This window comes from Protopterus annectens, chromosome 3.part1 (genome assembly GCF_019279795.1).
Source record: "Protopterus annectens isolate FY-2018-M chromosome 3.part1, PAN1.0, whole genome shotgun sequence".
Lineage (NCBI taxonomy): Eukaryota > Metazoa > Chordata > Ceratodontiformes > Protopteridae > Protopterus > Protopterus annectens.
Genome location: NC_056732.1, coordinates 1,845,592,708 through 1,845,605,222, shown reverse-complemented (window position 1 = coordinate 1,845,605,222; position 12,515 = coordinate 1,845,592,708). Strand labels below are relative to the sequence as shown.

At 41.4% G+C, this 12,515-nt stretch overlaps 1 protein-coding gene across 1 annotated transcript in view; it reads right to left on the bottom strand.

The window, feature by feature from the left end:
• Positions 1–12,515, bottom strand: part of LOC122798751 (zinc finger protein OZF-like) — a 281,851-nt gene that overhangs the window by 4,512 nt on the left and 264,824 nt on the right. The window lies entirely within an intron of this gene.

Genomic DNA, 12,515 nt, shown 5'->3' with positions numbered 1-12,515 from the left:
CTAAACACAAAATAAAGTGGGAGGCTTCGCATCCCACCCACCCCCACTTAAATATACCAACTCTGAAATCACACTACAGTGGAGGAAATGGCAAAGCCCCGACAAAGGCCCAGAGATTTTTTTCCCTGGGGAAAAAGATCTCTGTTGTGTCTGTTCAAGATTCTGCAGCTTTGATCAATTTGGGTAGATCTAAGTGCGTTCTGTGTTTTGCCATTTCATCTTTCTAATAAGAACCTGTGGGTGATATTATAGTATGGGCATTACTTTCTGCCTCTGTCTATCAGAGACATGTTTAATATTTAAATATTTTTGAGGTTAATGATTTTATTAATAAACTGCATTTTGTGGGAGACACTAAAATTTTATTTATGCAAATTTTCAATATGGACCAGAAACAAATTTAAAGAACATGGCAAATACTTAACTATTTATTCAACAAAATTAATAAAACTACTAGAATACAAAGAGGAAAGGATAGTAAAAAAAAGAACATTAACCTTACCTAAGATATTAATTCCTTAAAGTTAGATAAATTAGGTAATAGAGTCAAGTTGTTACATAGAACAAATTACACTGAAATGAATGTTTTAAATGCCCTGAAAGAAACAAAAAAGTGACAGGTACAGAAGAAGTATTGCGAGCATTTAGAAAAAGTATAGAAAATGTAACAAAATGAATACAAACACACAAACTTTTCCGGTAGGCTAAAAAGCAGACAGCTGGTATGAGGCAAGAACTGCAAAAACACAATATTAGCAATTCCATTAATTTTTAATGGAACTGGAACTTCATCAGAAAACAAAATCACTAAAAACTAATTAATTTAAATACTCCAAAAGTTCCTCATCCATTTACATAATAACATAAGTCCCTCGTCCATTCATAAAAACGCAACTACATTTAAAGTGACATTACAACAAAATTTCACAAAAACTCCTTATGATAACATTTAAAATCTTAAATAAATCATTACATTAACTTCAGTTTAAGAATACTCTTTAGATTACTATTTCCACTGAGCCCCAAAAATGGTCTGACCTTAAAAGTATTTGCCATTTAAATTATTTAGCTTCCAGGACGTTATTGCCAATAAAAACAAAACTTTCAGTATTACTTTGTTCCAAAACACTAAAGTAAAATTTACGAAAATGCTTACACTCCAAACTATGCATATACAAAGCATTAGAGACGTGTTTGTCTTTAAGTGTTGTCACTTGTCCCTCTCTCATAGATAACAAACAGGCAGGGTAGTTTGTTTATATGCTTTATTACATAGAAACACATCAGTATGGATAGCAGCATTACAAATTATAAACAAACAGATTAACAGACAGACTATACAGACATACATGATTACATCTCAACAGCTTACTACAAAATGGCAGTCAGGCTCGCATGTGCTCAGTATTTATATTCTTGTGCAAGCCCCTAGAAAGCTTCTTAAAGCTGTACACACACATTGATCTACATCCGCCCTCATAAATAGATTGCCCTCAATGAAATGTTATTGAAAAAATATGAAATGCAATAATATAGTCATCAGAAGCAAGCACAATGTTCAAGTCCAAGTTGCTGTATATCTGTAAGATGGTCTGTAAATGTGACTTGATCTAGTAATATAGTAATCAGAATTGGGTTTAGGAACAGGGACAGTCTTCGGTGAACAACTAGTATCAGGAACTTCAGGATTTATCTCAGGAATAGGGATATTTATTGGAATGTCCTCTGTAACTGGAATGCTGGATAACTCACTCTCAGATAAAGAGGCTTTCTTACAGGCTAGGTGCTGTGGTACAGGCTCAGACACCAGCATCAAATGTTTCCAATTTTGCCTAAACTCTACTCCTTGTGATTCCACAATGGATGATCTCGGCTGTGGGCATACATTTTTCATGACTCTAATCCAATGACACCCTTTGCATGTTTGCATTCTCACTGTCTCTCCTTCACATAATGGATTGAGCAGTTTGCTAGACTTATCGTAATAAGACTTCTGGGATAGGCATTTCTTTAACAAATGGGTTTTCACTGATCTGTTAGTCTTAGCACTTGGAACCAGTAAAGCACTGTTGACTAGTAATGTAGTTCTGCTTTGTCCCAACAGACAGGTGAACCAAGATGCTTATCACAAGGAATATTTCTGAGATTCAAGGGATTCAGGAAAACATCACTATTATCTTGTTTTGACTTCTCTGGTAACTTTTTCACACTTTGAACTGCACACTCTGCCAAACCATTTGACTGTGGGTACTCAGGACTACTTATAACATGGATAAAGTCCCACTCTTCGGCAAATCTTTTGAATTGCTGGCTTGTAAACTGTGTACCATTGTCAGAAATAATTTTGTGCAGGCTACCATGCACTGAAAATGATGCTTCATCTTAATAATGACAGTACTGGATGCTAGATTAGGAAGTAGGTCAATCTTGGACCAATTAGAATAAGAATTTACTAACACCAAGTAATATTGACCATTCCACTCAAAAATGTCAGTGGCTACTGTTGACCAAGGTAGTTCAGGAATGATGTTTAGCAGATGTGGTTTCTTGTGTTGATGGGGCTTTGTACTATTACATACAAAACAAAATGAAAGTAGTCGCTCAATGTCCTGTGACATAGAAGGCCAAAATACTAGTCCTCTCACTCTCCTTTTAGTAGCATCGGTTCCTGGGTGGCCACAATGCAAGATAGAAATATACTGTTGTTGCAAGGACTTTGGAACAATGACATTTGGACCTTTCATGACAATACCATTGTCAGACAAAATCTCATCTCTTTAAGGAAAATAAGGTTGCACTTCTTGAGGTAAACCAGATTGCTTTGACACCCATCCTTGACTGATAAACTGGTTGAGTTTCTGTAAAACTGGATCAGAGGCTGTATGATTTCTATGTTCATTGAGAAAAATTTCTCACTTTCATGACTTCAACATCAAATTTCTCAGTCTCATGCTGTTCAGTGATATTTCTGAGTGATTTGGATAAAGTATCAGCAAGATACAAATTTCCCTTTTTTGTAAGCAAGATTGAAACTGTACTTCTGCAATCTCAGCATCATATGTTGCAATCTGGCTGGAGCTGAATGCATACGCTTTCTCAAAATAATGAATAGAGGTTGGTGGTCTGTTTCAATCTGGATAGGTCTACCATAAATATAATCATGGAATTTCGAACATGCAAACACAATTGCCAAAAGCTTTTTCTCTATCTGAGCATACTGAATTTCAGTTTGGATTAGAGATCTGGATGCATAAACAACAGGTTGACCCTCTTGAAGAATGATTGCACCAAGACCAAATTTTGAAGCATCACAAGAAAGAGTAAGTGGTTTGTGAACATAATAGTATCTGACAGTTGGTGGACTGCCATTTCTCTGTTTCAGGACATCAAATGCTCTTTGGTGCTGTTCCAACCATGACCAGGATACATCTTTATGTGTCAGCTCTCTAAGCTGCAATGTTAGTTGGCTTAAATCTAGAATGAACTTGCTTGATAATTAACCATGCCAAGAAAGTGGTCAAGGGCTTGAACATTGTCTGGAGTTGGCATCTCAAGAATAGCTGTTTGCTTGGAAGTGTCTGGTCATAAGCCTGAAATGGTAAACAAATGACCAACATAGTAACTTCTCATAACCTGAACTTTCATTCTTAGGATTCAGCTCAAGATTCCCTTGAGCTTTTTTCAGAACTTTCTTGAGATTTCTGACATGCTCAGCTTCACCATTACATCCTAATAAAAGATCATCTACTACAATAGCACAAGGATACGTAAAAAAATGTTCTCCATTGCACATTGAAAGACTTCACTTGCAAAATGTATCCCAAATGGCATTCTCAAAAATCTGTGCCTGTCAAAAGGAGTACTGAGCATAGTTAGCAACAAGGATTTCTTGTCAAATAAAATTTGCCAAAATAAACTCTTTGCATCTAAAAGATAAAACAGTGGCATTTGGCATCAGAGCTGCAAATTTTTGACTGTACACATTGAATTATGAGGTCTTTTCAGTGTTTTGTTCAAATGTCATGGATCAATACATATCTGATATCATATCAGCTTTTCTTATGAGATACCACAATAGAAGATACCCATTCAGTTGGAGGTTGAAGAATCAACTGAACAAATGATTCCTTGTTGCACCATTTTATCTAGCTTGGCTTTGAGTCTGTTCTGCATAGCTACTGGAACTTTCTGGAATGGCCTGACAACTGGGCTGATATCTGGGTCTAACTTCATGGAGTACAGAAAGTACAGTTGTGTACCTACCATAAATGTAGATGTTCGAGTGTATTCACTGTTGCAGTCATTACACTTGGGTTATCCTGCTGGCAGGCTACCCACAGTCGGCCTGAATTCCAAAGTCCTGGTCTGGCATCGGTTGCTGTCGCCTCTTCCCTGACGTCAGTGCGCCAGGGGTATAAAAGATGCAGCCAATGCCATTTTCTTCAGTTTTTCTTGCCCCAAATGTCAGGTGCCCCCAAAAGGGTAGGCTAAAAAAAATTTTGATCATAAAAAAGCATGCACATAAACTTCATCTACAAGCAAATACACCACATAGGTTGTATAGAATAGAGAAGTACAGATAAGTCCTAGCAATGAAAGGGGGATGGTGCAAGGGTAACCTGGACTGCAACAGTGAATACACTCAAACATCTACATTTATGGTAGGTACACAACTGTACTATGTTCATCGTGTTTCACTGTTGCAATCATTACACTTGGGTAGAATCCCAAAGCTGGGGTTGGGTGGCTAAGCCTAAATAGAATTAGGAGTGGCTATGAGACCCTGCAGAACTGCAGTGGCAAAGCCTGCTCTGGATTTAGAGTAAAGAGGTAAGTGGTAGTGCTTTGTGAAAATATGCACTGAAGTCCAGGTTGCAGCCTCCAAAATGTCCTTGGTTGGTACTCCTCTGAGGAAGGCTGCTGAAGTGACTGCTGCTCTGGTAGAATGAGGCCTGATGCCCTTAGGCACTGATTTGCCATGTTGTGAATAGCAGAAACGAATGCAGTGGCCTATCCATTTTGAAATAGTCTGCTTTGAAATAGCTTTCCCTTGCGACCCTGCAGCGTATGCCACTAATAGTTGCTCAGTCTGTCTGAAAGCTTTAGTCTTGTTCAAGTAAAAGTGTAGCTGTCTGTGTATGTTCAAAGAATGCAGAAGTCTCTCCCCCTTATTCTGCGGGTTTGGATAAAAGGTAGGCAAATGTATAGTTTGGTTAATGGCCACACTGGACACTACCTTAGGCATAAATGTTGGGTTTGTCCTTAGAGAAACCCTGTCCGGATGGAAAATAATAAAATATTCCACAGCCATTAGTGCTTGTAACTCTGAGACTCTTCTTGCTGATGTTATTGCTAGGAGAAGAGCTGTTTTCTATGATAAGCATTTTATGTCAGCTGTATTGGCTGGCTCAAAAGGAAGCAGTGTGAGTTTTTCCAAGACAAAATTGAGGTCCAATGCATGTATTGGAGCTCTCCTTGGAAGTCTTATGTTTTTGGCCCCTCTGAGATACTGCCTTAGCAGTGGATGAGAGAAAATAGGCGGGTCTGTATTGTAATGAGCTGAAATGGCAGAGGCATGGATCTTAATTGATGAGAAGGATAGGCCTTTGTCCAGCATCTCAGTTAGGTATTGTAAAATCTGAGGACTATTTGGAACAAGCCTGGTTCCAAGCACAGAATTTCTTCCATTTTTCTGCATAAGATTTTCTGGTGCTGGGCCTCCTGGCCTCCAAAATAACATCCATAACTGCTTTAGAGAGAGGTGTGTTCTGAATGGTTACATTATCCGCCATGCAGCCAGACTTAAGGTTCTGAGTTGGCTGTGTAGGATCTGATTGTTTTGTTGGGTCAGAAAATGAAGAATTTGAGGTAATGTCCAGGCTGGGCCTTGAGACAAGCTCTTTAGGATTGGGTACCAGTGCTGGTGTGGCCAGTCTGGGGCAATCAGGATCATTTTTGGTTCTCTTGTCTGACCTTTAGGAGTACCTTGGGGAGGAGAGGCAGAGGAGGGAAGGCATATACTGAGAGGGTTTTCCAGCTGAATGAAAGGGCGTCCACTTTCCATGCTTGTTCATGATAAGTCCTAGTGCAGAATCTTTGTAGCTGGTAGTTGTGAGGGGAGGGGCAAATAGATCTATGTCTGGGCATCCCCATTTCCCCGTTATCATTCTGAAGATTTGTGGGTCTAGTTTCCACTCGTGAGGATCCATGAGGTTTCTGCTTAGTTCGTCTGCCAGGGTATTTTTCCTTCCTGGCAGGAATTGTGCTTGCAGGTGTACTTGATAAGTCAATGCTGTGTTCCACAAAGTCATGGCTTGTCTGCAGAGGAGGTAGGAATGTGTGCCCCCTTGCTTGTTTATGTACCACATGACTGTAGTGTTGTCCATCTTTATCAGCCGTTGTCCTGGATCAAGTAGGTCCTTGAAGGCTGTCAGTGCATTCTGTACAGCTAACATCTCTTTTTGATTAATATGAAGATGCATTTGGCTTGTGGGCCATGTGCCCTGAATACATTTTCCTGCCATGTGTGCCCCCCAGGCATAATCTGATGCATCTGTTGTTAATGTCTGCATGGCTGTGGGTAAAGCCAATGGCTGTCCCTTGTTGTGGTGACAGGCCTGAGCCCACCATCGAAACTCCTGTTGCAGGCAGGGAATGCGAGTAATTAATGCTTCCAGGCTGTGGCAATGTTGAGTCTAAACACTTTTTTGATACCATTGTAGTTTCCTTATATGCAGTCTTGCATATGGAATTAGTAGAATGCAGGATGCCATGTAGCCCAGAGCCTGCAGAATTTTTCTTGCAGATAACTGGGTCTTTGTTGCCATGTTTTTGAGGTAAGAAGTCAGTTGCCTTTGTTTGTCTGGCGTGAGATAAGCCATCTGGGCAGTTGTATTTAAGCTTGCACCCAGGAATATTATCTCTTGAGAGGGTACTAGTTTTGATTTCTTTTCGTTTACTGTGTACCCTAGGCAAATTAGCAATCTTTTTACAAATGCCAGATGCTTTAGTAGAATGTCTTTGGTCTCTGCTTGAATAAGGCAGTCGTCCAAGTAGGGAAATATTTGAATTCCTCTTTGTCTGCAAAATGCAATTACTGATGCCAGGCATTTTGTTAAGACCCTGGGTGCAGTAGATAAGCCAAAGGGCAGTGCAGAGAATTGGTAATGCATTGAGCCAGCCTTGAATCTGAGGTATCTTCTGCAAGTTTGTCTGTCTGGGACATGCAGGTATGCCTCTTTGAGGTACAAAGTTAATTTTGGAACGTCCAGAAAAGTGTTTAGAATAGATAGGTCAAGAATTGGTCTCCAGGCTTTGTCCTTTCTTGGTACTAAGAAAAGTCTTGAGTAAAATCCTTGTCGCTGCTCTTGTTGTGGCACTGGCTGAATAGCCCTCATGTCCATGAGAGATGAAACTCCCAAAAAAAAAAAACATGCCCACAACAAACCATCACCTAAAGCATAGCCCCATGTCAAAACTACAGGGGGGAAGGAGGGAGGTTGCAGCACAGCATCTGGATGAACATCTACATTTATGGTAGGTACAAAACTGTACTATGTTCTTCATCTCACATTGCTGCAGTCCAAAATTGCAGTGGCAACTAGACTTAGAATAAAGAGGAAGGTGGTAATGTTTAGAAAAAGTATGCACTGAACTCCAAGTAGCTAGAAGTAGCAGTAGCCCTAGTGGAATGAGGCCTGATTCCAGCAGGAATCTCCTTACCATGAAGGGAATAACAGAAAGAAATACAAAACCCAATCCATTTAGAAATAGTTTGTTTTGAAACAGGTTTACCCTGTGAACCCAAAGCAAAAGAAACAAACAACTGCTGAGACTGTCTGAACTCCTTGGTTCTGCTTAAATAATAACGCAACTGCCTGTGAATATCCAAAGTATGCAAAATTTTCAATGAATAGTTTGATTTAAGGCCACACTAGAAACCACTTTAGGCATAAAGGAAGGATTACCTATCCTTATGAAAAATCAGGAAAGGCTCCACTGCCATGAGGGCCTGTAATTCAGAAACCCTTCTTGCAGAGGTAATGGCCAACAAAAAAGCAGTTTTCCATGACAAATACTTTAACGCTGCAGGCTCTAAAGGTTGTAGAGAACACAAAATTGAGATCCCAAGCAGGAGTAGGAAACCAAGGATGAGAGAATAAAGGAGGGTCACAATCATAGTGAGCAGAAATGGCTGCAGCATGGACCTTTATCGAGGAGAAAGACAAACCCTTGTCCAATAATTCAGTAAGATATTGAAGAGTAACACTTAAATCAGGTTTGGAGACATCAAAGTCCTTCCCTTTGCTCCAAATAAAAAATCTCTCCATTTATCAGGGCCTCCAAAATAACATTCAAAACTTGTTGTGGAAGCTGAGACCCTCCAGAGTCTAAAACAGAATATGCCAGGCTGTTAGATGCAGAGACTGAATCTTGACATTGAGGAAGTGACTGTCCTCTTGTGACAGAAGGTGGAATCAAAGGCAGAGGCCATGGAGGTTCTCGTACTAAACTCCTCAGTAGTGGGTACCAGTGTTGTCGAGGCCAATCCGTGCTATCAAAATCATGGTTGGCTTGTCTTGTCTGGCCTTCAAAAGTACCTTGGGAAGAAGAGGCAGAGGTGGAAAGGCATATACATGCAGATTGTTCCAACTGAATGATAGAGCCCACCTTCCAAGCTGTGTGATGAAACATTTTTGTGCAAAACTTTGGCAACTGGTAATTTAGTGGAGAAGTGAACAGATCTATGTCTGGAGTTCCCATAACACTGTCAACTTTTGAAATACATGAGGATCCAGATCCACTATTTGTCTGCTCAACACATCTGCTAAGGAGTTCTGTGCTCCTGGTAGAAACCTTGCCTGAAGATTGAGGTGTAGATTGAGAGCAGTTTCACAGAATCATCGCTTGCCTGCAAAGAGGGTAAGAATGGGTTCCCCTTGCTTGTTGATGTACCACATGACAGTAGTGTTGTCTGTTTGAATCAACACCTGCCCTGGGTGAAGCCATCAATGCAAACTGGACTGCTAACATTTCCTTCAAGTTGATATGCAAATGTTGGAGTTTGACAGGCCACGTGTTTTGCACCCATTTTCCATTGAGGTGTGCTCCCAAGCCTTGTCCGAGGCATCTGTCGTTAGAATCTGACTCCGCCTCTGGGTCACAGAGAGTCCCTTGTTTAGGTGACATTCCTGAGCCCACCACAAAAACTCCTTCTGAATGCAAGGTATTATCTGAATGACGGTGTCTAGATCTTGGCAGTGCTGTGTCCATACATTTTTGAGATACCATTGAAGCTTCCTCATATGCAATTTGGCATTGGGAAGCACCAGAATACAAGATGCCATGAACCCCAAGGCTTGAAGGACTGTCCTTGTAGTCAGCCTGGACCGTAGAGACATTTGATGGAAATAAAGAGAAAGGCTTCTTTGTTTGTCCAGGGTCAAAAAAGCCATCTGGGAGGCTGTATTCAGTCTCACACCCAGAAAGCACATGTCCTGAGAGGGTACTAGACTGGACTTTGTTTCATTCACAGAATACCCTAGGCATCTTAACACTGCCATCACATACTGTAGATGATGAAGAAGTTCGTCTCTTGTGCAATAATCAGGCAATCGTCCAAATAAGGATAAATCTGTATGCCAGAACCTTTGTGAACACTCTATGCAGAGAACTGATAATGTAAATTTGGTACCTCCTGCAACTGGGCCTGATAGGAACATGAAGGTAAGCCTTTGAGATCCAGAGTAACCATCCAATGATCTTTTCCCAACAGAGGTAAAAGTTGTTGTAAAGTCAGCATCTTGAACTTTGGAATGTCCAGGTAAGTGTTGAGGATAGATAAATCCAAAATTGGTCTCCATCTTTGAACTAGAAACAGGCGAGAATAAAATCCTAGGCCCACTTCTGACAGAGGAACTGGCTGTATAGCTCCTATTTGAAGAAGTAAAGAAATTTGTCTGTGAGCCTCTATCCCTGGCATGCCTTTGAAAGGAGGCATGGTATGGAAATAGAACTTGTAACCTCGGTTTATAATGTCCAATACCCATTTGTCCTGGGTGACTAAATGCCAATTTTGCTTGAAAAGAGCCAACTTTCCTCCCAAAGGAGCTGCCAGGCAAGAAGAATCTGGCAGCTGAAAATGCAGGTCATTGGGCCTGTTTACGAAAGGACTGGCCCCTGCCTCACCAGCAGATTGAGCAGGCGAACTCCATTGTCTCGGCCTGAAGGTACTCTGAGCTCTGCCCCTACCATGCCTAGATCTACCCCTAGACTGAGAATCAGAAGAACCTTAGTAGGCCAATTTCTACTAAACTTTGGAGGTTGTACCTGCAAAAAATCTTTAACAGTCTGCATAGACTTAGCCTTGTCTTCCATTTTCTTTAAGACTGACTCCACAGGAGGACCAAACAAAACTTTAGACTGTAATTCTAGACTTAACATGCACAGACAAATTCTGATCCTTAAGCCAGGCGTGCCTATGAATAACCGAACCAGTGGCAGCCACCCTAGAAGAAGCCTGTAAAGCATCAAAACCACATTGCAAAGAGTGCTTACCCACCTGTTCAGAAACATGCACTAAATCCTGCACATCCACTTTAGATCTTAGCTGAGAAAGGAGGAAATTCTGATACTTCAACATATGAAACTGGCAGTTCAAAGCTCTCATTGCTAAAGTAGAAGAGGTATACACCTTCTTACCCCATCTATCCAAAGCTCTAGCTTCCTTATCCAGAGGAACCGGATTCTTAACAACAGAGGCTCCCCTGACTAATAGTTTCTGACTCTTATACAGATATTTATGAGCCTCAGGCACCCTGTAGTACCTGTCCGGTTTAACTGGGGCAGGAGGCACAGAATCTGGATTAAGGGAGGCTTCCGAGAAAACATCTGAAACAACATCCAAAACCGGAGGTATAGCTAAGGGTCTATGCTGAGGTAAAAACAAGAACTCCCTAAGTCTCTTCCGTGAATCAGAGTAATCCTGTCCTTCCCACTTAAAATGCTCCCTCATGGAATGCAGAGTTTATGAAAATGAAAAATCCTCTGGAGGAGAAGCAGAAGGAGTGGAATCCTCTGCATCAGAATCAGAATAAGGAGGGAAATCTTGAATGTCTTCAGCAGAAGACTCTGAATCATCTGAGGCCTGCTCCAAACTTTCCAACTCTGGCTCCATCCTGGGCCTTTATCAGGAGGGGGCATAGAACCTCTAATTAAAGTAATCAAATCCTCTGCCATTTTAAGCATGTGCTTTTTAGGCACAGACCCTGAAGAACCAGAACTGACTCCAGAGGAAGGCAAAACAGACCTGCCCTTAGAAGAAGCCTTAGAAACAGTAGCAGAAGGCCTAACTACCTTAGGTATAGAAGGGAGAATAGTAACCTGAGAGGCCCCTTCAGCCTGACCTGCCTCCTGAGAGGCCACATCTTGTAAAATCAAAGTATCCCCCTGGGAATCAACAGAAACTTCAGCCGGATCCACCTGCTCAGCTGTAGCTTCTATCATCCTGCCTAGGCTTTAAAGATTTGTCTTTGCGCTTAGTAGAAGCGCCGAGCGCGAACATCCGACGGCATATTATAATTACACCTTTTGCCAAAGACTAACCTAGCGCAATCTAACCTCCGGTCCCAAACAAGGAATACAAAGCGAGTGGTAATCCCTATGTGGTATCTGTTTCCCACAAGAAATACAATTATTCACTTTTTCTGACATCCGTAAGTAACTGAGGCAAGAAAAACAAAAATATTAACTTGGTATTGGTCTGAAACCGAAAAAAAAAAATTTCACGACCGAACGGCACTTGCAACGCTGCTTCTGCATCTGGTATTCGGGCCGACCGAGGACAGCGGACTACCCATAAGTAAGGACTGCAGCAATGTGAGATGAAGAACATCTTGTTCTTGTGCCTCTGCCCACTGATTGTGTGGCAGGTCTGGCATATCTTTTCCCTTTGGAAGGGTGTGAAAGTGGAACCTGTAGCCCTGAGAGACTATATTTAAGACCCATTTGTCCTGGGTGATCCTGTGCCAATTTTGAGAAAAAAGTGCCAACTTTCCACCTAAGGGGGCTGCCAAAAGATAAGTGCTTGGCATTGGCAGAGAGAAATCACTGGGACTGTTTCCTATAAGGCTGTGACTTGTTGTCTCCGCTTTTGGAGGTAGAAGCACCCCATTGTCTGGGCCTGTATGAGCCCTGGGGCTGTTGCCTGCCTCTAGGGCATCTGAATCTGCCTCTTTGTGGTCTGTCTGCCACTGGAAAGGACCAATTCTTAGAAGGCCACAGTTCCTGCTAAATCTGGGTGGCTGTACCTGTAAGAAATCCTTTACTGTCTGCATAGATTTTGCTTTATCCTCTATTTTCTTCAACACCTTTTCTGCCTTAACACCAAACAATGTATCATGCTGTAATGGAGCGTCCAATAATTTTGCTTTAACATGATCAGGCAGATTCTGTTCCTTTAACCAAGCATGCCTTCTAATAACTGAACCTGTTACAGCGGCCCTGCAAGAAGCCTC